Consider the following 23,496-nt stretch of genomic DNA (forward strand, 5'->3'; position numbering starts at 1 on the left):
TTAAAAAGGATTTGCCAGTAGACTTGATTCACGATGATGACTGCTAGCTAAGATTGTGAAAGTAAGATGTTGAAATGATCAGTCCAATCAAAGCTATGGTACATATAATGTGATTTGACGTCATTTCTGTGGTCAATGACCTTGAGCCTTCTTGGAAGGGCACTTGTAATATAACTCTGTGGTAGGACCCAAAGGGCTGACATTTTGGATGTCTACCATTACTAAAGGACTGAATGAAGCTTGGCGATTGCGCAAGGTCCCCATGAGTGACAGAATACTGAGCCAATCACGGCGCAATGCTCCTATTTTTCTGCTGGCCCGCCCCACCACCACAGAAAGTGCTGAGCTAGGCTAAACCACCTGTATTTTGGAGCTGCCTTACTCAAGAAAACAAAAAAGAGACTATGGTCGTATGCAGCTTTATTAACTCAATTATGTATATCTTTTTTTTACTTTTTACATTGTTTGCAAACTGATATGTGACACGTATTAATGCCAAAATAACATGCAAGCCCCCCAAAAATATACATTTTTATATAAAAATACAGTGGTTCTTCCTGTAAAAATTGTGTCATACTGCAGCACACCTTGCGGGCGGCAGCAGAATTCTATGGCACATTATTCAATTGTCAGCCATTGTTGCCATTAATGCTAGTTAGTGCTAGTTTGACCACCAGTGGAAATCTTTGAGAAGCATTTGCTAGTCTTCAATATTGGCTGTACTAGAGAATTTAAAACCTTTTTTTGCAAGAACATAGTGTATAGGATAGATTTTAAGATATGTAGCTTAATTAATTTGATTAAAATTATGATATCCTATACCAAGAAAAATGAAAAATGAAACCTTCAGGGTTTCCGTCAGGAAAATATGGCGCTGTACAATGTGACGGTCGGGAGTAAGCTACAGTACTAAGGGCATAAAATTTCCACATCCTAATTGTAGTCAAACCAATACCCACATGGAGATTCAGTGAAAATAAAAATCGAATTTATTTATCAAGACCAGTCCCCAAGCTTGTCTCAGAGCAGCATGAAATGGTGCTGAAATAGCTGACCACACACGGGTAGGCTATTGCTTCAAATCCTATTGCTTCTAGCATCAACATGCTTTTTAAATAAATAAGACCTACACCACTTTTAACAGCACATTACTCAACACTAGTGAGACTCATACTGTAGGCCTACCGTAGGCGACATATCTTAAAATATTTTTTTCAATGACGTGACTCTCCGCCAGTAATTACATTTAAAGGATACGAGGATTCTAAGTTAATATCTAAGGGGCATTTGTCATTAGTGAAAATCTGATCTCTGAGAATATCTAAAGGTGCTTTTATGTCATTATAAATTAATTTATAATAAGAATCACTTTGTTTAAAAATAACAATATTTTGGAGATGATTTCGGGAGATTTATTCATTTTCAAATAACCAAAAGTGAGCGATCGTAATCTGAATGTAAGCCAAAATAATATTTATAAAGGCCAAAATATTTATTTCTGTTTTTAGAGGAAGAGATACCAAAAGCCCACCATGCCTATTTTTTTGACAGGGACATTCTGGCCGGCCAAACTCCCCTAAACCGGACAGCGCTGGGCCAATTGTGTGCCGCCCTATGTGATACGTCCTGGATTTGAACCAGGGACTGTTGTGATGCCTCTTGCACTGAGATGCAGTGCCTTAGATCACTGTGCCACTAGGGAGCCATGACTAAACATTGTTTGCAGAATTCACGGCTTGCTACAGTTGTGGAAAACAAGGTTAATAATAATAACTATTTTTCCCCCTTCCACTTGTTAAAGGTTCTAATAGATTTTTTTTTTTAGCAATTAGTATATTTGAGTTTAACCACAATATTTGTTGTATTATTTGTTCTGTCTTTTCTGGTGGAAAAAAATTAAATTGCAACCTACTTTCTATGACTTGTTTAAAAATGAACAATATTTTGGAGATTATTTTGTTTTCAAATAACCTAAAGTGAGCAAAAAAATATGTAATTCTTGAACATGAGGTGAGACATTGTCACTAATTTGTAAATAAAGCCAGTTTGTTATTAAGAATGATTTATTTCTGTTTTTAGAGGGAGAGAAACCAAAAGCCCACAATCGCCTCATAAATCCTTAATTTGTAGGAACATAGTATATGGGATTGATTTTTAAGAAATGTAGCTTAAATTAATTGTATTAATATTATGGTGTTTCTATGACAAGAAAACTGAAACCCTCAGAGTTTCTGTTGGGAAAATATGGTGTTGTACAACGTGACCTTTATTTAACTAGGCAGTTAAGAACAAATTCTTATTCATAATGACGGCCTACACCGGCCAAACCTGTACGATGCTGGGCCAATTGTGCACCGCCCTAAGGGACTCCCATTCACGGCCGGTTGTGATACAGCCAACCTAACTAAGAAATACATTTGATGATACAATTATCCCCCTACCCTCCTTCTTGGCAAGAGTCTATTGTCCTGCTAGTAGCCCATAATGGCGCTGTACAACGTGACCGGGTGGGAGTATGCTACAGTACCACAGTAAAAGCTAAATAATCCTAACATTTCCACACCCTAATTGTAGTTTAAGTGAACAGATTAGGGCTTTCAGGAGGAATGGAAAATCTACTGGAGACTTTTCAAAAATACTGGTTGACTTGGGGATTTTGGTCATGGACAGTGCTATTCGCAGACACTATCATCAGATTCCTGTGTTACGCCGAATGCGAAAGCCCGGGAAAATTAACAGGTACAGTAGGCTACAATACTGTAAAGTAGGCCTAATAATGCTAAGGTACATAAAATATTGTAGCCTACACCTCACGGACTGCTATGTATTCCACAATAATTCACTGTTGCCTCCATTTTTAGGTATCATGGCTCAAGATATATTTGAGGAAGAAATCATCAAGAGATATGCTGGACCCTATGTCAGAGAGGTGTTTCTGGCACCACATCATTTCTTTCTTGGTAGGATTATATAAATATGTTGTTATGTTAGGTCTATTTACATGTATATTTATATTATTGTACCAAATGTTGGCTGTTAGGCTAAAAGTATTTTTTTCTTTTCCAAATGCAGACAATGACCCAAAACACACTGCCGCCCGGGTTTGCAATGCAAATGAGGGCATTAACTTGGTCAAGAACCCAGCAGAGTAAGTAGACCTGTAACTCTGCCAAGCCTACAGGCAAATATGAACTGGTTAAGGCCATCAATACGTTTTGGCTTGAGAAATTGACGATACAACATGCAAGAAATACATTGATGATCTCAGCAAGGTTTTACCCGTGGTCGTGGTGCTGGGGGGGGAAGTGCAACTAAAATGTAGTTTAAATAAACATCTGCATTTTGAATGTATTTTTTCTCGTTATTTTATTAATGAAAGCATAAAGGATGCTGATGAAGAACTGTTAGGGCCAAATTGGGGGATTTTCACACCTACAGCAGCCAGGCTATGAAGAGTTGCGTGTCAATTCATAAACCATGTACCATGGAATGTCTTCCCAACTATTTTGCAATCTACAGTGGGGAGAACAAGTATTTGATACACTGCCGATTTTGCAGGTTTTCCTACTTACAAAGCATGTAGAGGTCTGTAATTTTTTATCATAGGTACACTTCAACTGTGTGAGACGGAATCTAAAACAAAAATCCAGAAAATCACATTGTATGATTTTTAAGTAATTAATTTGCATTTTATTGCATGACATAAGGATTTGATACATCAGAAAAGCAGAACTTAATATTTGGTACAAGAACCTTTGTTTGCAATTACAAAGATCATACGTTCCTGTAGTTCTTGACCAGGTTTGCACACACTGCAGCAGGGATTTTGGCCCACTCCTCCATACAGACCTTCTCCAGATCCTTCAGGTTTCGGGGCTGTCGCTGGGCAATACGGACTTTCAGCTCCCTCCAAAGATTTTCTATTGGGTTCAGGTCTGGAGACTGGCTAGGCCACTCCAGGACCTTGAGATGCTTCTTACGGAGCCACTCCTTAGTTGCCCTGGCTGTGTGTTTCGGGTCGTTGTCATGCTGGAAGATCCAGCCACGACCCATCTTCAATGCTCTTACTGAGGGAAGGAGGTTTTTAGCCAAGATCTCGCGATACATGGCCCCATCCATCCTCCCTCAATATGGTGCAGTCGTCCTGTCCCCTTTGCAGAAAAGCATCCCCAAAGAATGATGTTTCCACCTCCATGCTCACGGTTGGGAGGGTGTTCTTGGGGTTGTACTCAACCTTCTTCTTCCTCCAAACACGGCGAGTGGAGTTTAGACCAAAAAGCTCTATTTTTGTCTCATCAGACCACATGACCTTCTCCCATTCCTCCTCTGGGTCATCCAGATGGTCATTGGCAAACTTCAGACGGCTGGAAATGCGCTGGCTTGAGCAGGGGGACCTTGCATGCGCTGCAGGATTTCAATCCATGACGGTGTAGTGTGTTACTAATGGTTTTCTTTGAGACTGTGGTCCCAGCTCTCTTCAGGTCATTGACCAGGTCCTGCCGTGTAGTTATGGGCTGATCCCTCACCTTTCTCATGATCATTGATGCCCACGAGGTGAGATCTTGCATGGAGCCCCAGACCGAGGGTGGTTGACCGTCATCTTCAACTTCTTCCATTTTCTAATAATTGCGCCAACATTTGTTGCTTCTCACCAAGCTGCTTGCCTATTGTCCTGTAGCCCATCCCAGCCTTGTGCAGGTCGACAATTTTATCCCTGATGTCCTTACACAGCTCTCTGGTCTTGGCCATTGTGGAGAGATTGGAGTCTGTTTGATTGAGTGTGTGTACAGGTGTCTTTTATACAGGTAACAAGTTCAAACAGGTGCAGTTAATACAGGTAATGAGTGGAGAACAGGAGGGCTTCTTAAAGAAAAACTAAACAGGTCTGTGAGAGCCGGAATTCTTACTGGTTGGTAGGTTATCAAATACTTATGTCATGCAATAAAATGCAAATTAATTACTTAAAAATCATACAATGTGATTTTTTGGATTTTTGTTTTAGATTCCGTCTCTCACAGTTGAAGTGTACCTATGATAAAAATTACAGACCTCTACATGCTTTGTAAGTAGGAAAACCTTCAAAATCGGCAGTGTATCAAATACTTGTTCTCCCCACTGTATATGGCTCTCTGATATATTGCGGTTGCATGAGGTCTTGAGTTAGAAATGTAACACTTTAGAGTACTTAAGCATCGAATACATTGCAAATTGGCAGATTTTCACAACTACAGTAGCCTGGCTGTGAAGGGTCTATTGTCCTGCTAATGGTCCCGTGTGGCTCAGTTGGTAGAGCATGGCGCTTGCAACGCTAGGGTTGTGGGTTCATTCCCCACGTGGGGACCAGGATGAATGTGTGTGAACTTTCCAATTTGTAAGTTGCTCTGGATAAGAGCGTCTGCTAAATTACTTAAATGTTAAATGTCTAATAGGAAACATTGTTTGCATAGACCTGCTACAGTAGTACAGTACACTTGTGAAAACCTGTTTTCAAAATGCCTCCAGCTGTCCATCACTAATGTAAATAAAAACCCAGCATCTTGTTTACATTCTTTATTGTAACCACAATGTCACAAATAATTTGTATCTACCTTTCCAATTGCTTTTAGAGTTTGGGATTTACAAATGTGCGCATTTCATGTCATTTTTAGTAAGTAATACGCAACAGTCCAGTTACAGCTTGTTCTGATCAAGTAGAAACAAAAAAAGATTTAAAAAAATTTGAGGTGTGCGTGCAGGACAGAGGAATAACAATTATTACACTATTGTTCAGGAGGAATGGAAAATTGCATGTCAATTCATAAATCATCGAAAATCTCTTTCATATAGATTTTGCAATCTATATGGCTCTCCGCCACTAATTACATTTAGAGGATTGTAATTATCATGACACAAGGTGAGACCCAGATGCAGACACAGGAGGCAGATGGTTGGAGTCTTACAATGTTTATGAATCCAAAAGGAGTAGGCAAGAGAATGGTCGTGGACAGGCAAAAGGTCAAAACCAGATCAGAGTCCAAGAGGTACAGAGTGGCAGACAGGCTCATGGTCAAGACAGGCAGAATGGTCAGGCAGGCGGGTACAAAGTCCAGAACCAGGCAAGGGTCAAAAATGGGAGGACTAGAAAAAGGAGAAATGCAAAAAGCAGGCGAATGGAAAAACAGCTGGTTGACTTGGAAACATACAAGACGAACTGGCACAGAGAGACAGGAAACACAGGGATAAATACACTTGGGAAAATCAGCGACACCTGGAGGGGGTGGAGACAATCCCAAGGACAGGTGAAATAGATCAGAGCGTGACACTAATTGAATATCTAAGGGGCATTTGTCGTTAGGGCAAATCTGATCTGTGAGAATATCTAAGGGGCTTTTATATAATTATAATGCAGGGTTAATAATAATAATAACACTCACTTTCTTTAAAAAAATAACAATATTTTGGAGATGGTTTTGTTTTCAAATAACCCGAAAGTGAGCGATTGTAATCTGAATAAAGGGTAAAAGGCCATTCTTGAACATGGGGTGAAACATTCTTACTAATTTGTTAATAAAGCCAGTTTATTTAGAATGATTTATTTCTGTTTTTAGAGGGAGAGAAACTAAAAGCCCACCATGCCTAATTTTTGGACAAGAATATCTCGGTCGGCCAAACCCTACCCTAACCCGGACGACACTGGGCCAATTGTCCGTCACCTCATGGGTCTCCCGGTCGCAGCCGGCATGGGTATCAAACGAGCATCTGTAGCAACGCAGTTTGCGGTGCGATGCAATGTCTTAAACCACAGTGCCACTCAAATAACGGGTCGCACTGAATAACGGGTCGCCACTGCACCAGATTATCATCATTTGACACTTAACTTCTTGTTTAAAGTTATTATCGAAAAAGGAAGAAGCTAACAAATTAGCAACAACATCCTCTTTGATAACACCTGCTGCAGCCATTGCAAACTAGCCGACAACAAAAGCTAGCTAGCTAGACTGTGGGAAACCTATTGCTTGCTATTGAGCAGTGACCTGTTGGCCTTCAAGAAGGCAGAAGTTTCCATAAGTTTTTTTTGTAAATGGTCCCACCCTGGGAGAAATGGGGCTTTTTATAAACGCATTTCATGCAATTCTACCTCATTTTACATGACAAGAGACTTTGGCAGATTTTTTTTTAAATAACGCACAAATGATCGAAATGGCAGGCTACTTTGACACTGAAAAACTGAGAATCTGAGATCAATAAAAACAATATTGTCTTGAATCCATCAATAGCCTAGGCATAGTTGTGTGGAGACACATTGTAGGCTAGAATATGAGAAGGACATTATAGTCCTATAGTCCCCGCTGGTGATGGCCGATGTGCTTATACCAAAAGCCTCTCTCTTGTTTTACTTTGTAAGACAATATTTGGAAGTTGATCAAATATTTTGGTATGCTACATCATAGTCTTCTCTTTTCAGCAGTATCCATTTGCTTTCCAACCTGTGTTTTTCCTCGATTGTATTTGAAATATTGAGAAAGGCCTGTTTTGTCTGCATGCTGTTGTTCACAGATAGATTTGCCTCATGTAACAGACTATTCCTTGTTATTGGGCTACAATCCACAGATAGGCTATTTTTAAAATAAGCTTTTTATCCTCTGTGGCTAAATTTTAGACCTTATTGTGGTGTAGTAGGCTATTCTGAATGATTTCATTACTTTCTGAACAGACAGCAGTATTTATTTCAATTTATTAGGGGTGCTGCAGTTCCTTCAGAACCCATCGCGCGGCTATGATTCCATAAGGAAATCCATTTTGACGTGCAACGCTGGAGATATGAGAGTTGCAGGTTCATGTCTATCAGAGCAGTGAGCGAGAGAGATTATAGAAAGTGAATCTCATTCTAGTTATGTGAGAGATACAGGCGCGCTTCTCACACAACCACGGCCACCCATTGGTCTCACACCTAGGCCTCCAGGTGGAAGATTTGCATCGGTCAGTAGCCTACAGAGTAATATGACAAGATTGCAATTGCTCAACATATGGACACTGAACAAAAATATAAACGAAACATGTATACATTTCTAATATTTTACTGAGTCATAAGGAAATCAGTCAATTGAAATAAATTCATTAGGCCTTAATCTATGGATTTCACATGACTGGGAATACAGACATGCATCTGATGGTCACAGATACCTTAACAAAAGGTAGGGGAGGGGATCAGAAAACCAGTCATTAGTCATCTCCTTCGCATAGAGTTGATCAGGCTGTTGATTGTGGCCTGTGGAATGTTGTCCCACTTCTCTTCAATGGCTGTGTGAAGTTGCTGGATATTGGCGGGAACGGAAACACGCTGTTGTACACGTCGATCCAGAGCATTCCAAACATGCTCAACGGGCAACATGTCTGGTGAGTATGCAGGCCATGGAAGAACTGGGACATTTTCAGCTTCCAGGAATTGTGTACAGGTCCTGGTGATATGGGGCAGTGCATTATCTCGCTGAAACATGAGGTGATGGCGGCGGATGAATGGCACGACAATGTGCCTCAGGATCTCGTCAAGGTGTCTCTGTGCATTCAAATTGCCATCGATAAAATTAAATTGTGTTCGTTGTCCGTAGCTTATGCCTGCCCATACCATAACCCCACCGCCACCATGGGGCACTCTGTACACAATGTTAACATCAGCAAACCGCTCACGTTCATGAGGCCATACACAATGTCTGTCATCTTCCCGGTACAGTTTAACCTGGGATTCATCCGTGAAGAGCACGGTGGCCATCAAAGGTGTGCATTTTCCCATTGAACTCAGAACTGCAGTTAGGTCAAGACCCCGGTGAGGATGACAAGCATGCAGATGAGCTTCCCTGAGACGGTTTCTGACAGTTTGTGCAGAAATAATTTGGTTGTGCAAACCCACAGTTTCATCAGCTGTCTGGGTGGTTAGTCTCAGATGATCCCGCAGGTGAAGAAGCCGGATGTGGAGGTCCTGGGCTGGTGTGGTTACACGTGGTCTTGCGGTTGTGAGGCCGGTTGGACGTGCTGCCAAATTCTCGAAAAAGACATTGGAGGTGGCTTATGGTAGAGCATTCAATTCTCTGGAAAGAGCTCTGGTGGACATCCTTGAGGTCAGCATGCCAATTGCACGCTCCTTCAAAACTTGAGACATCTGTGGCATTGTGTTGTGTGAAAAAACGGCACATTTTAGAGTGGCCTTTTAATGTCCCCGGCACAAGGTGCACCTGCGTAAAGATCATGCTGTTTAATCAGCTTCCGTATTGAGTGCATCACTGGTACTTCCTGTTTGAGATTTTGTTTGTAGTCAGGAAGCAGGAGAATGGAGTCATGGTCAGATTTTCTAAAGGGAGGACGAAGGAGAGCCTTGTATGCATTTCTGTCGGTGGAATAAAAGTGGTTTAGCATTTTAATGCCTCAAGTGGCACAGGAGAAGTGTTGGTAGACGTGAGGTAGGACAGTTTTAAGTCTCATCACATGTAAGTCTCCGCCCACCAGAAATCATAAACGTTGTTTCTGGGTGAGAGGTTTCTTGTTTGTTTATAGCCCCATACAGTTTGTTGAGTGCTAGAGTGGTGTAGGCTTGGGGCGGTAGCTAGCTAACGGGAGCTATGTACATCTTCCCCTGACATGCATTGGAAGTTTGCACCAACTTTCTAGAAGCCCATTTTCACTCCTATTTGACAACAAATGTCCACATGGCAGCTGGTTGTCTCTGGACAGTTGGGCATCATTGGCAAAAGTGGGCATGCCGGTAATCCATACCCAACCCTCCAGTAAGTAGTTACGAACTCACTTGGAAAACTCTGTTTTGGACGAGACTGACTTTATGACCAACATTATGCAATTTACACTTTGTACTTAGTTTTGACACCAGAATGAATGTTTCTGATATCAATTTGACCCTTAAACTAGAGAAGTTGGATTAAGGGTCAGTTGACCTTGAATGTATCTTACAGATGTCCTTAAAAAATGTTTATTTTGTAGTTATGTCACATGACGGTTCTCTAGGCTGACAGTATCAATTAAGTGTAACATGACATGCTGTTCCCCCATGTCACAGCCAAATGACTGACAGGAGGTGCTGTTCTGAAGTCACCATCCGGCATTATCAGAAGTAACAGCCTCCATAGGAGTTCATGGAAATTTAGGGATGTAAGATGAGTTGGACCGGAGGTCAACTTTGATAGCTTGCAACTACTATAATTGATTTTATTAAAAGCAATATGTTTCATGCCCATGAGTTATTGACCTCACAGTAAGTCAGGTTCGAGTAACTTATATTGTGGTGCTGAAACTTGAAGCAGCAGCCGCAGCACAATCAATCGGAAATGGACAGCTCATGGTGCTGAAAGTAGGAAAATTCGAGTAGGCATTATTCATGTCAACCGTCTTCATTTTAATTAGACTTTACTAACAACAACCGGGCTTTGTGTTGGAGCCTATTTCTTCTCATTTAAGAAATAATAGGTGGGCTTACCTGCTTGACAGATCAAATTAGGCCATAGGCTGCTATATCCATAGATTTTTCAGTCAATTCCTCCACCCACCATGCACTCTTTAAATAACAGCCCTTCATTGACATAGACGTAGGCTAAGTTAAACCCAAGACTCAAATTAAGGGGGTATGAGAGGGTATACCATAATCAAATCGAATGTTATTGGTCACATACACGTGTTTAGCAGATGTTATTGTGGGTGTCGCGAAATGCCTAGGCATACCTTTCATTACAGAAAATGGCAACAACCCCTTGTTAGCTTAAGTTTAAAGAAAATAAAACAGATCTGATTATACTGTATAAAGTGATCTATAACAGCGCTTTGGTTCACGATGCTTTAGGCTATTCTAGAAACAAGTTGTAAAATACCCTGGAAGTAATTGAGTTCTGGCACTATCAATTGATTAAGCTTTTCACTTTCTGTACAATAGAAGATGTTTAAACACAGACAGCTTTTAGGGAAACACTTGTCACCTTCTCTCGTTGGGTTAAGCCAGTATTTAAAGCTTCAATTTGTCTGTCTCGGTAGGCCTACTCTGTCTGGGGTGGAAGGGTAGGCCTAATTTTTGAAAGTACCATGCTCAGATTCCTAATAACGTCTCAGATTAAATTATTTTCAAACAGGGACAGTTTCGTTGCAAACAAGACACACTGATTTGGCACAGGAGAAATATGATGAGATGAACATATAGGCCTATCTCTGTCCATTCGGTCAATTACCATGAGACCGCTTGCATGACAATAACCGTCTGATAAAATGCTGTGACCGCCAAAACAGTAGGACCAAGTCTGTTTAGCTTCAGAGAAAAAACAGCAGAGAGATGCATGGTGGTATGGCTGCTGGTCATGTTCCTATATGTAATAGACTAGTGTTGTGAATGCAACGCTGCTGCATTTAAGTTTGCAGCAAAGTGCACCGAACTGTTTTAGCCAGAAATGTACCCAGCCACAAGAATATAACAAACAATGTCAATCTTGTCCAAGAAACAAGCAGCAATGCATTTGGAATGCAATAGTAAAGCTTCTACAGTATCTATGGTAAGGGCAGTGAAAATGTCAGTAACATACAACAGGTACATTCATTGGTTGTTTCCATTTTATTACAATTAGTTGAATTATTTCATTAAGAATTATTGTAGAAAGAGCAACACGTTCAATCTGTGAATATTTGATCATATGTGGGCACATGTTGCATTCACCTAAAGACTGGAGGTTTATCATGTTTCCTTACTCTGTTTCAAATTCTGTATTTACTGGCATACTATTAATTCTAAGAATTAAAAGTCAGTATGGAGAAAAAGCTATCTTTTAATTACTTTTTGGTAACGTTCCACAGTCGCACAAAAATTGGCAACAGAGTGGGGTCAAGGTCAGGGAACAAATTAATTAAATTCTCATATCAAAAGAGAAAGAGATGCTTTGTAAAGTATTTTGACATTTTTTTAAATAACTTTTTGAGGGGGGAAAGGGCACTTAGTCAAAGTGTTTTTCGCTTGGAAAATAAATAAATGTATGTGTTTCTTAAGTGTCATCTGTCTGCCGGTAATGGTAGTTGAAATGTGTATTCTTCATGTCTGTGTTGTTACGCCTGACAGTCCTGCCCACAGAGTGAGCAATTTGTATCAACTTCCTCCCCCATCCGCCACAAGGGTACCATTCGTATAATGGTACAACAATGTACACTGCCACACCATTAACAGTTGAGTGCTGTTTGATTTGAATCTCAATGAAATCGAGTGTCACTAAGCATAATATCTCTCATCACAAAATTGAGCTGTGCCACTATGCTTTTTAACTTTAATCCAAAGTAATGACGCAGGCTGTTTGTGATTTTTCTGGTTATCATCCTCATATCTGTGTTGTCACCCTTCTGTGTTGTCACCCTTCTGTGTTGTTACCCTGTTTTATCTATGCTCCAGAGATGTCCTGGGGTGCTGTCCTATAGTCACCGTGTGTGTGTGTGTGTGTGTGTGTGTTGTGTGTGTGTGTGGTGTGTGTTGTGTGTGTGTGTGTGTGTGTGTGTGTGTGTGTGTGTGTGTGTGTGTGTGTGTGTGTGTGTGTGTGTGTGTGTGTGTGTGTGTGTGTGTGTGTGTGTGTGTGTGTGTGTGTGTGTGTGTGTGGCGCGCAGGCGTGTCTGTTGTAAAGCAGACTGAATCAAGTTTTCCTCTAGGATTTTGCCTGAGCTGAGCTCCATTCCTTTTCTTTTTATGCTAAGAAAACTCCCTAGTCCTTGCCAATGACAAGCATACCCATAACATGATGCAGCCACCACCATCCTTGAACAAATGAAGAGTGGTACTCAGTGATGTGTTGTGTTAGATTTGCCCCAAATATAACGCTTTGTATTTGTTAAATAATTTTTTTTGCCACATTTCTTGCAGTTTTACTTTAATTGCATGTTTTCGAATATTTGTGTTCTGTACAGGCATCCTTCTTTTCACTCTGTCATTTACTTAGGTTAGTATTGTGGAGTAACTACAATGTTGTTTAACCATCTTACGTTTAGTCCTATCATAGCCATTCAATTCTGTAAATGATTTAATGTCACCATTGGCCATGGTGAAATCCCTGAGCGGTTTCCTTCCTCTCCGGCAAGAGAGCAAGGACGCCTGTATCTTTGTAGTGACTTTTTTTTACCCATCTATCAATAGGCTCCCATCTTTGCGAGGCATTGGAAAACCTGTCTTTGTGGTTGAATGTGTGTTTGAAATTCCCTGCTCAACTGAGGGACCTTACATATAATTGAATGTGTGGGGTACAGAGATGAGGTGGTTATTCAAAAATCATGTATAACACTATTATTGCACACAGAGTCCATGGAACTTATTATGTGACTTGTTAAGCACATTTTTACTTCTGAACTTACTTAGGCTTGCCATAACAAAGGGTTTGAATACTTATTGACTCAAGACATTTCATATTTTCATTTTCTATTAATGGAAATGTGTAAACACTTATAAAAACATAATTCCACTTTGACATTATGGGGTATTGTGTGTAGGCCAGAAACAACAAATCTCAATTTAATTAATTTTAAATTCAGGCTGTAACACAACAAAATGTAGAAAAAGTCAAGGTAGTATGAATACTTTCTGAAGGCACTGTATGTGTGTGCGTGCGTGCGTGCGTGCGTGCATGAGTGTGTTTATCACAACCCAATATGAGCACTGTGAGGTTGAAAGGTATGCTCCCCCCCTCCAAGTGTCAGCCCAAGCGATCTCCTGACAACCCACCCCTGCTCCATAGCAGAATGCTCATATTGATCTGCACGAGGGTTACAGAAATAAGTAAATAAATCAACATGGCCGCCGGAGTTCAAATCCTGCCCTTGACAATTGTGTGTGTGTGTGTGTGTGTGTGTGTGTGTGTGTGTGTGTGTGTGGTCTCTGTGTGTGTGTGTGTGTGTGTGTTGTGTGTGTGTGTGTGTGTGTGTGTGTGTGTGTGTGTGTGTGTGTGTGTGTGTGTGTGTGTGTGTGTGTGTGTGTGTGTGTGTGTGTAGGGAGTTAGCAGCTGAGCAGCGGGGGAAATCGAGTCAGAAAGGGTTCTGCATTGTTGAACCAGAATGACATTGATTGACAGGGTCTGAAGGAAAGCTGATAGCCATGTTTGGCATGCTGGTTTAAAGGACAGACGTGACTGCCGATCCAAAGTCGGTGGAGAATGAATTCAGCGGGCTATCGCTCCAAGTGGTCACAATGTGTGAGAGAGGTGAGGAGGAAACTTTCACATATGCAACTTGGTTGACTTTTTAGTTTTGTCATTCTTTGTTTGTACTTACTTCTGCTAAGGTTATTTTTGAGTAGTTGGTTTTTGGGCTCCGTGTTATTTATTTTGTGCTCGTTTATCCCATTACTGATTTCCCCCTCAGCCCTCTGGTAGGCCGTAAAATGTTTCTGACCCTGGACTGGCCTCAATGTTAAACGAATAGCACTATGTGGTGTCAATAGAAAGAGAAAGCCAGGACCACAAGTGATCTCGTTACCCGGGCCTGAGTGACACACTCTGTCAACCTCACGCTAAAATGACCACCCTTTACCAGAGTGTGGTTGCCTCCCAATATTGTACCATATTCCCTATATTTATTTAATAAAAAAATATATATATTTCATATTACTTTATTAACCAGGTAGGCAATTTTTGAAGAACAAAGTTCTCATTTACAATTGTGACCTGGCCAAGATAAAGCAAAGCAGTTCGACACATACAACAACACAGAGTTACACATGGAATAAACAAAACATACAGTCAATAATACAGTAGAAAAATAAGTCTATATACAATGTGAGCAAATGAGGTGAGATAAGGGAGGTAAAGGCAAAAAAAGGCCATGGTGGCGAGGTAAATACAATATAGCAAGTAAAACACTGGAATGGTTGATTTGCAGTGGAAGAATGTGCAAAGTAGAAATACAAATAATGGGGCGCAAAGGAGCAAAATAAATAAATACAGTAGGGGAAGAGGTAGTTGTTTGCGCTAAATTATAGATGGGCTATGTACAGGTGCAGTAATCTGTGAGCTGCTCTGACAGCTGGTGCTTAAAGCTAGTGAGGGAGATAAGTGTTTCCAGTTTCAGAGATTTTTGTAGTTCGTTCCAGTCATTGGCAGCAGAGAACTGGAAGGAGAGGAATTGGTTTTGGGGGTGACCAGAGAGATATACCTGCTGGAGCGCGTGCTACAGGTGGGTACTGCTATGGTGACCAGCGAGCTGAGATAAGGGGGGACTTTACCTAGCAGGGTCTTGTAGATGACCTGGAGCCAGTGGGTTTGGCGACGAGTATGAAGCGAGGGCCAGCCAATGAGAGCGTACAGGTCGCAGTGGTGGGTAGTATATGGGGCTTTGGTGACAAAACGGATGGCACTGTGATAGACTGCATCCAATTTATTGAGTAGGGTATTGGAGGCTATTTTGTAAATGACATCGCCGAAGTCGAGGATCGGAAGGATGGTCAGTTTTACGAGGATATGTTTGGCAACATGAGAGAAGGATGCTTTAGGAAGCCAATTCTAGATTTAACTTTGGATTGGAGATGTGAATCTGGAAGGAGAGTTTACAGTCTAACCAGCCACCTAGGTATTTGTAGTTGTCCACATATTCTAAGTCAGAACCGTCCAGAGTAGTGATGCTGGACGGGCGGGCAGGTGCAGGCAGCGATCAGTTGAATATATATAGTGCACCACTTTTGACAAGTGCACTACATAGGAAATAAGGTGCCATTTGGGATGCAGGCTGTGACTCAGACGCAGACCCCTCAGCTTAGGACTTCAAAACACACACTTAGCTGTCTCTGTAATGGACTGAACCTGCAATTGAAGCAATTTCCCTCAACTAGTTAATACTTTCACTTATTCTACAGCAACAAAAGAACGAACAACACCATCTGCCACATTATAGCAGCGATTATAACCAACATGGGATAATTATTACAGTGGTGCAAGCCGAAGCGCAGTTCAAAAGTTTCCTTTCTGCTAGAAACTCTGAAGTTTCCCAACTGCTGTTGAGGTGGGCACGTTGCTTGCGTTTTTCTGTCAGGCGGCGGCTGCACTGCCTGTGGAACCATTAATATTGTGTTGAAAAACAATATTGAATGCTTTGGTCTGCCTGAGTTTTGAAGTACCCACTTTTGGTAGAGAAAGGGTTCCACAGCAGCTGCTGTTCTAGGGGAAACATTGCAGGCGAATGGAAACCTGAGCAATAAACTGACCAATTAATTGTGCTTAGGCAGTTGGGTTTGGAGGCTAATCTTATCTACCACTCAGGTATTCAGGTGGCCTACGAGGCAGCTCAGAATACTCAGCCTATAAGGCAACTCAGAATGCTGTCTTACCTCTCCTAGCTCATCTCACTCTCCCCTTCCCTAATGCGTGATAGCTTATAAACTGTTTTATCTGCCGTTATCCATCAGTCTGATGTGCAACACTGTGGCCTCCACTGGCGGCTAAGAAGCTAATCAGGAAATTGATCAAAATAGCAGTTTCAAATATTGGCTTTCATAGAGCCGACGTCAAATATTCCCGATTTACCGACTTAAAAGTCCCACAGTAATGAAAACTGAAAGGGATTGTGAACGGATGCGGTTCAGAATTCAGTGTGTGTTTGTTTGTCAATTTGTGTGTGTTTTTGGTTTTACTATTGTTGTGGGGACCAGAAGCCTTGAGGAAAAGGAAACACAGAGCTGCCGACATGGGCCACCGCTGCTCACGAGGACCCGTTGCTCTGTAGCCGACGTGAGTAGGACCTTCCAGACTGTTAACCCTCTCAAGGCCGCCATCCCAAGCCATGTCCTCAAAGCATGTGCAGACCATCTGGCTGTAATGTTTATGGACCTTTTCAACCTCTCTCTAGCCCAGTCTGTCGTCCGCACTTGCTACAATATGGCCTCCATTGTTCCTGTACCCAAGCATCCCAAGGTAACTGAACTAAATGACTATCGCGCCGTAGCACTCACTTCTGTCATCATGAAGTGCTTTGAAAGGTTACTCAAGGACCATATCTCCTCCACCATACCCGAAACCCTTGACCCACTACAATTTGCATACCGTCCCAACAGATCCATGGACGACGCAATCGTCGTTGCACTGCACACCGCCCTATCCCACATGGACAAGAGGACTAACTACCGTATGTGAGAATGCTGTTCATCGACTACAGCTCAGATTCTAACGCCATAGTGCCCTCCATAAATTGTGTAATGGAATTAGTCCACTTAAAATATTGTCATATAATAATCATAGATCCATCTTCTGTATAAATAGCCTTTAAAATGTATGTAAACAATGTATAAATGTCTACATTTGTGTATCCTTGGAAAGCTTAGAGTGCTATTATATGATACAGTACCAATACTATGTCTGTGGATTGACTGCATTGTTTGAATGGAATGTTGGTATATTGACAGTTAATACATGTTTTTATATGGAATCATCTCTATTAAACTCTGGTAAGCTAGCTAACAAACATGCAGTGAGATACATTTTTAAAATTCATTATTTTACACAATTTCTTATCACAGTACTGCCAAACCATGGTTTACAAACTCCCTGGCCAAAATGGTGACCTTTATCCCATTGTAAGATGGTTCTTGTCCATTCTAGAATTCTAATTCCTATTTCTATGGGTGTAATCTCCAGGGAGGTGGGGTGGGGGCCCCCTAATCCTTTGGAGGGTGTATGGCACACCAGTGGCATACTCTAATATATCTACTGCTATTTGATTTTGAATTTTAACTTCTTATGGCTGGGGGCAGTATTGAGTAGCTTGGATGAATAAGGTGCCCAGAGGTGCCCAGAGTAAACTGCCTGCTCCTCAGTCCCAGTTGCTAATATATGCATATTATTAGTATATTTGAATAGAAAACACTCTGAAGTTTCTAAAACTGTTTGAATGATGTCTGTGAGTATAACAGAACACATATGGCAGACAAAAACCTGAGAAAAAAATCCAACCAGGAAGTGGGAAATCTGAGGTTGGTCGATTTTCAACTCAGCCCCTATTGAAGATACAGTGGGATATTGGTCATGTTGCACTTCCTAAGGCTTCCACTAGATGTCAACCCCAAAATGGGGGCTGAATGAGAGGGGATTGAGTCAGAGGTCTGGCAGAGTGCCAGGACCTGGTCACGCGCATTCACATGAGAGGTAGCTCCCGTTCCATTTGCTTTTTCTGAAGACAAAGGAATTCGCCGTTTGGAACATTATTGAAGATTTATGTTTAAAACATCCTAAAGGTTGATTCGATACAGCGTTTGACAAGTTTCTACGGACTGTAACGGAACTTTTTGACATTTCTTCTGCAACTAGTGAACGAGCTTCGTGAATTTTGATTTGTTTACCGAACGCGATATCAAAAGTAGCTATTTGGACATAAATGATGGACATTATCGAACAAATCAAACATTTATTGTGGAACTGGGATTCCTGGGAATGCATTCTGATGAAGATCATCAAAGGTAAGTGAATATTTATAATGTTATTTCTGACTTCTGTTGACTGCAAAATATGGCGGATATCTTTTTGTCTTGATTGGGCTCTGAGCGCCGACCTCAGATTATTGCATGGTTTGCTTTTTCCGTAAGGCGTTTTTGAAATCTGACACAGCAGTTGCATTAAGGAGAAGTGGATCTAAAATTCCATGTATAACACTTGTATCTTTGATCAACGTTTATTATGAGTATTTCTGGAAATTGATGTGGCTCTCTGCAAAATCACCGGATGTTTTTGGAACTACTGAACATAACGCGTCAATATATACTGAGATTTTTTTATATAAATATGAACTTTACTGAACAAAACATACATGTATTGTGTAACATGAAGTCCTATGAGTGTCATCTGATGAAGATCATCAAAGGTTAGCTGGAAAAATGGCTGTGTTTTTCTGTGATTTGGCGGTGACCTAACATAATCGTTTGTGGTGCTTTCGCTGTAAAGCCTTTTTGAAATCGAACACTGTGGTGGGATTAACAACAAGATTACCTTTAAAATGGTATAAAATACTTGTATGTTTGAGGAATTTTAATTATGAGATTTCTGTTGTTTGAATTTGGCGCCCTGCACTTTCACTGGCTGTTGTCATACTGCAGCCATAAGAAGTTGAATTATAAAAAAATATATATCAAAGAAATTATTTGATGAAACATTATTTTTGGCCTTGGAACAGCATATAGTTGTTCCATATACATGGAACAACATATAGTCCCCCCCAAAAATTCTAAAAGACGTTTGTTCTGAACAACCAACATGTATGTGTTTGTGAGAGTCTCATCTTTCCATAGAGGAGTCATAATAGTTTGTAGGCCAAACCATTCGGACGCTACAGTCAATTGTTTGAGAAGACTGATTTTCGGGATGTCTCATGGTTACATAGGCATATGTGCAAAAAATATATACTGTATATGTGTAGCTTAAACTGACAGATTTTTATGAGGATTTTTTTATTCTGCTAATTGCTTTTCCGCGGGGGCACTGACATCGACCTTAGGGTTAGATTTAGATTTAAGAGGTTAGGGAAAATAGCCTTTTGAATGGGAATCAATTGTTTGGTCACCACCAGGATAGTAAAACAAACGTGTGTGTGTGTGTGTGTGTGTGTGTGTGTGTGTGTGTGTGTGTGTGTGTGTGTGTGTGTGTGTGTGTGTGTGTGTGTGTTGTGTGTGTGTGTGTGTGTGTGTGTGTGTGTGTGTGTGGTGTGTGTGTGTGTTTGGTGTGGTGGTGTGTGATGAATCAAGATGCGGACTACAGCCATGTGTGTGTGTGTGTGTGTGTGTGTGTGTGTTAGAGAGAGACATGAGGCTGTCTATACTTCTCAGTGTGGGATTTTCAAGAAGCATGTTTCTTTACAAACCGGCATTGGCATGGGATCTCTTTTGTTGGTGATCCTCTCAGCTTTATTTTCTGCCCTTTTAATTCCTGTCTTTCACAGAGAGCAGAGAGAAGATTAGTTACACTTGGCCCTCACTCATTCCATTCCTCATAATTTCATTATCTAGAGAGGAAAATTCGGTACACAAGAAAAGCAAAACAGTTGGACTTTATCGGACTTCGAGGGCTATATTGGTTTTCTACCTTCCCCCATTCCACATTTCCATAACGTTGATAAATTCAGGAATGTCGTGGCCATACTTAAAAATGTTAGAAACAATGGCTGTTGTGCATTCCGTTAGGATTCCGTTGGGATTATAAATTGTAAATTTACTAAGAAATGTCATACTAACATTTTGTATGATATTGAATACTAAAAATTCTTGACAATCAAAGCTTATTAACTGATATCGCTATGTCACTTTTAATAGTCTGATAAACATATGTATTTCTTCATATATAGTTAACAAAATTGTTTTGAAGGGATGTTGTGCAGTAATAGACTACAGTTCATCACTCTGGAGTGATTCAAGCAACCTTAAGAAGAAGTACCACTGTGTCATGAAAACAAATGGTCTTTCCTCACTCATTGCTGCTGAGAGTTGCTGAGGACTAGTTAATTCAAGAACAAATGTCCCTGAAGGCCACAATTAATGATACACTTATTAGACATCATGGTGCCCATGAGGTCTGTAGCTCATCCTGGTGCTTATGCTTCTAGGGGTGTTACTTATCCAGCTGTCAGTTCACACACTGTAAAACAGTATATCTTGCTCAACTAATTAAGTACAATTTACTTAAAATGTTACTAAAAGTAACATTCACTCACTTTCACTCAGTAGCTTTTACTTAATGATTCATTACTGTAGATTGTACAACATCAGATTGAGTAATTGACAGAACAAATGAGTTGCAGACGCAAACTCTTTGATTACGTATGACATAATGCAGGCTGACGTTGCAAAAGCACATTCATTAGGTTCAGAACAGTTATTTTCAACATGACGACACAATCCCTGCGATTTCTCAAATTGGTATAATCTCCGTAACAAAGCTTTTATTGTCGTCAACAGTAGATACTTTCTCAATGGTAAAAAGTTGTTCATTTGTATTGTGTGTTCATTTGTTGCATTTTTAAGTATAATCTGTCAATTTAGCAATCAGGCCAACTGTCAAACCAGAACTATCATGTAACGTTACTAACATGACTTGAAAATGTGGGAATAGTGGTGGGGAAGTAGTCATGCAACAGTTTAAATCAAGTTCAGCATTGGCCATTATATCTGCATTTTTTTTAATGAATGAAAGCTGAAAATGAAAGGCAGGCAAGTCAAGTTTGTAATACCTACATGTTTCAAGCAGACTAACATATCTAGCACTCACATCTTTAGCCATGAAATGCTTCGAAACGCTGGTCATGTCTCACATCAACACCATCTTCCAAGACTCCCTGGACTCACTCCAATTCGCATACTGCAAAAAATAGATCCACAGACGATGCGATCTCTATTGCACTCTGCACTGCCCTCTCCCACCCGAATAAGAGGAACAACCTATGTGATAATGTTGTTCATTGACTGCAGCTCAGCGTTCAACACCATAGTGCTATCCAAGCTCATCACTAAGCTCAGGACCATGGGACTGAACACCTCCCTCTAAAACTGGACATTGGACTTCCCCCAGGTGATGAGGGTAGGCAACAACTTGGGCTGTTACTATGACCGTATAACCGCCACACCGGCAGTCACCAGTCATGACCCTAGTCAAATTTCACCTGACCGTTGAGTCACGATAACTAGGCTCCTCCAAAACTGAGTTCTGATACCGCTGATGGTCATTAGTAGCCTACTAAACTTGCTAACGGCCAGTTGCTAATAGCCTGTTACTCAGCGTTCCATTGTCCCCCTAATCATTCAGACATCAATGCAAATGCATTTGAAAATCACATGAAACACTTAATGAGAGCCCTGGCGTTCAGTTTGAGCGGAACAGGATCACCTGTGGCACAGCGAGAACCAGCTCCTCATAGCTGGTTGATGCATGGAATAAAATCCTCCATTCGATATTCAAGTGCATACGGATGACATATGTTTTTCTTCTCTGCCCCTGTTCCGACAGGTATGATAGTGGCCCATTCTAAATCAAAAGGAATTTCACAAATATCACACCCTCCCTAAAAATGCATGTCTTGGGGGTATGATATTTGTGCATCTGTAACTTTCTTACACATCAATATTCACGATTCATTCAGAACTATCCGTAATCGTGGAAGCATCCACATTAATGTAGAAGTGTTTAGAAACATTCCATTCTTATTTACAATAAAAGTGACTCCAAAATGACACGATAAATTATTTACCATTCATTTACATTGGGCACAAAATAATCTGAAACAGAACAAAAACAAACAGCAAATGCATCCAACAAGTATGTAGAGTCGCAAGCTTGATGTAATCATTGTGTGCTAGGAATGTGGAACCAAAACCTAAACTTTTGACTACTTTAATACATAAGTGAATTTGTCCCAATAGTTTTGGTCCCCTAAAAAGGGGGGACTATGTACAAAAAGTGCTGTAATTTCTAAACCAAAGTGCTGGAGAACAACAAAACATTTGTCACTGTCCCAATACTTTTGTAGCTCACTGTATTTTATTTATCATATGTAAAGACAAGATTACATTGAGAATAGTCTGATGGGTGAGAATATCATCACTTGTGAATAAGGCCAGCGTGTCCAGTCTAAGGCAAGAAACAGCGCATGCATTTTTTGATACATTTGCATAATGTAGCCTTGCCCATCGGCCAATATGTGACCCTTTCCAAGAAGCTCGGCATATGTCGCACGTCACTACTACACAGGAGAGGCATTTGAACGTTTTTTTATTTTATCAGTGACTAGCCATGACAATCCATTTGTACTGTAGTTATGGGTTTGGATTATGGTTAATTGTTTAGATAGCTAGCTAGTTACTTAAACATTTGCTAGTTGTCTAAACACAAGACTCGCAAGAGAATGATTATATGACCCATCAAGTTAGCCAGGCGTGTCTCGGGGTGATTGGGGGTGACAACCAAAATGGCGCTGGAAGAAATGGCAGCCAATTTATGGGCGCCCAACCAATTGTGCTATTATGTGTTATTTGTAACTTATTTTGTACATAATGTTTCTGCAAATGTATCGTATGGCAAAAAAGAGCTTCTGGATATCAGGACAGCGATCACTCACCTCGGATTAGACAAAGATTTTTTTCTTCAACAAGCAAGACGCACAAGACAATCTCCAAACACCCGACATGGCCAACATCCCCGTTATTTGCAAGAGGTAGCGACGCAGGTACAGAGGACAAAGAGCCGGATGCCTCGTGAGGACCCGGAGAAGGCGAGTGGGAAAACTGCCATTACCGTCAATACTACTCGCCAACGTGCAATCATTGGACAATAAACTAGACGAGGTACAATCACGAATATACTACCAACGGGACATCAAAAACCTCAATATCTTATGTTTCACAGAATCGTGGCTGAATGACGACATGGATATTCAGCTAGCAGGATATACGCTGCACCGGCAAGATAGAACAGCACACTCCGGTAAGACGAGGGAGGGCGGTCTGTGCATATTTGTAAACAACAGCTGGTGCACAAAGCCAAGGAAGTC

The sequence above is a fragment of the Salvelinus sp. IW2-2015 genome, linkage group LG16 (assembly GCF_002910315.2).
Source record: "Salvelinus sp. IW2-2015 linkage group LG16, ASM291031v2, whole genome shotgun sequence".
NCBI classification, from domain to species: Eukaryota; Metazoa; Chordata; class Actinopteri; order Salmoniformes; family Salmonidae; genus Salvelinus; species Salvelinus sp. IW2-2015.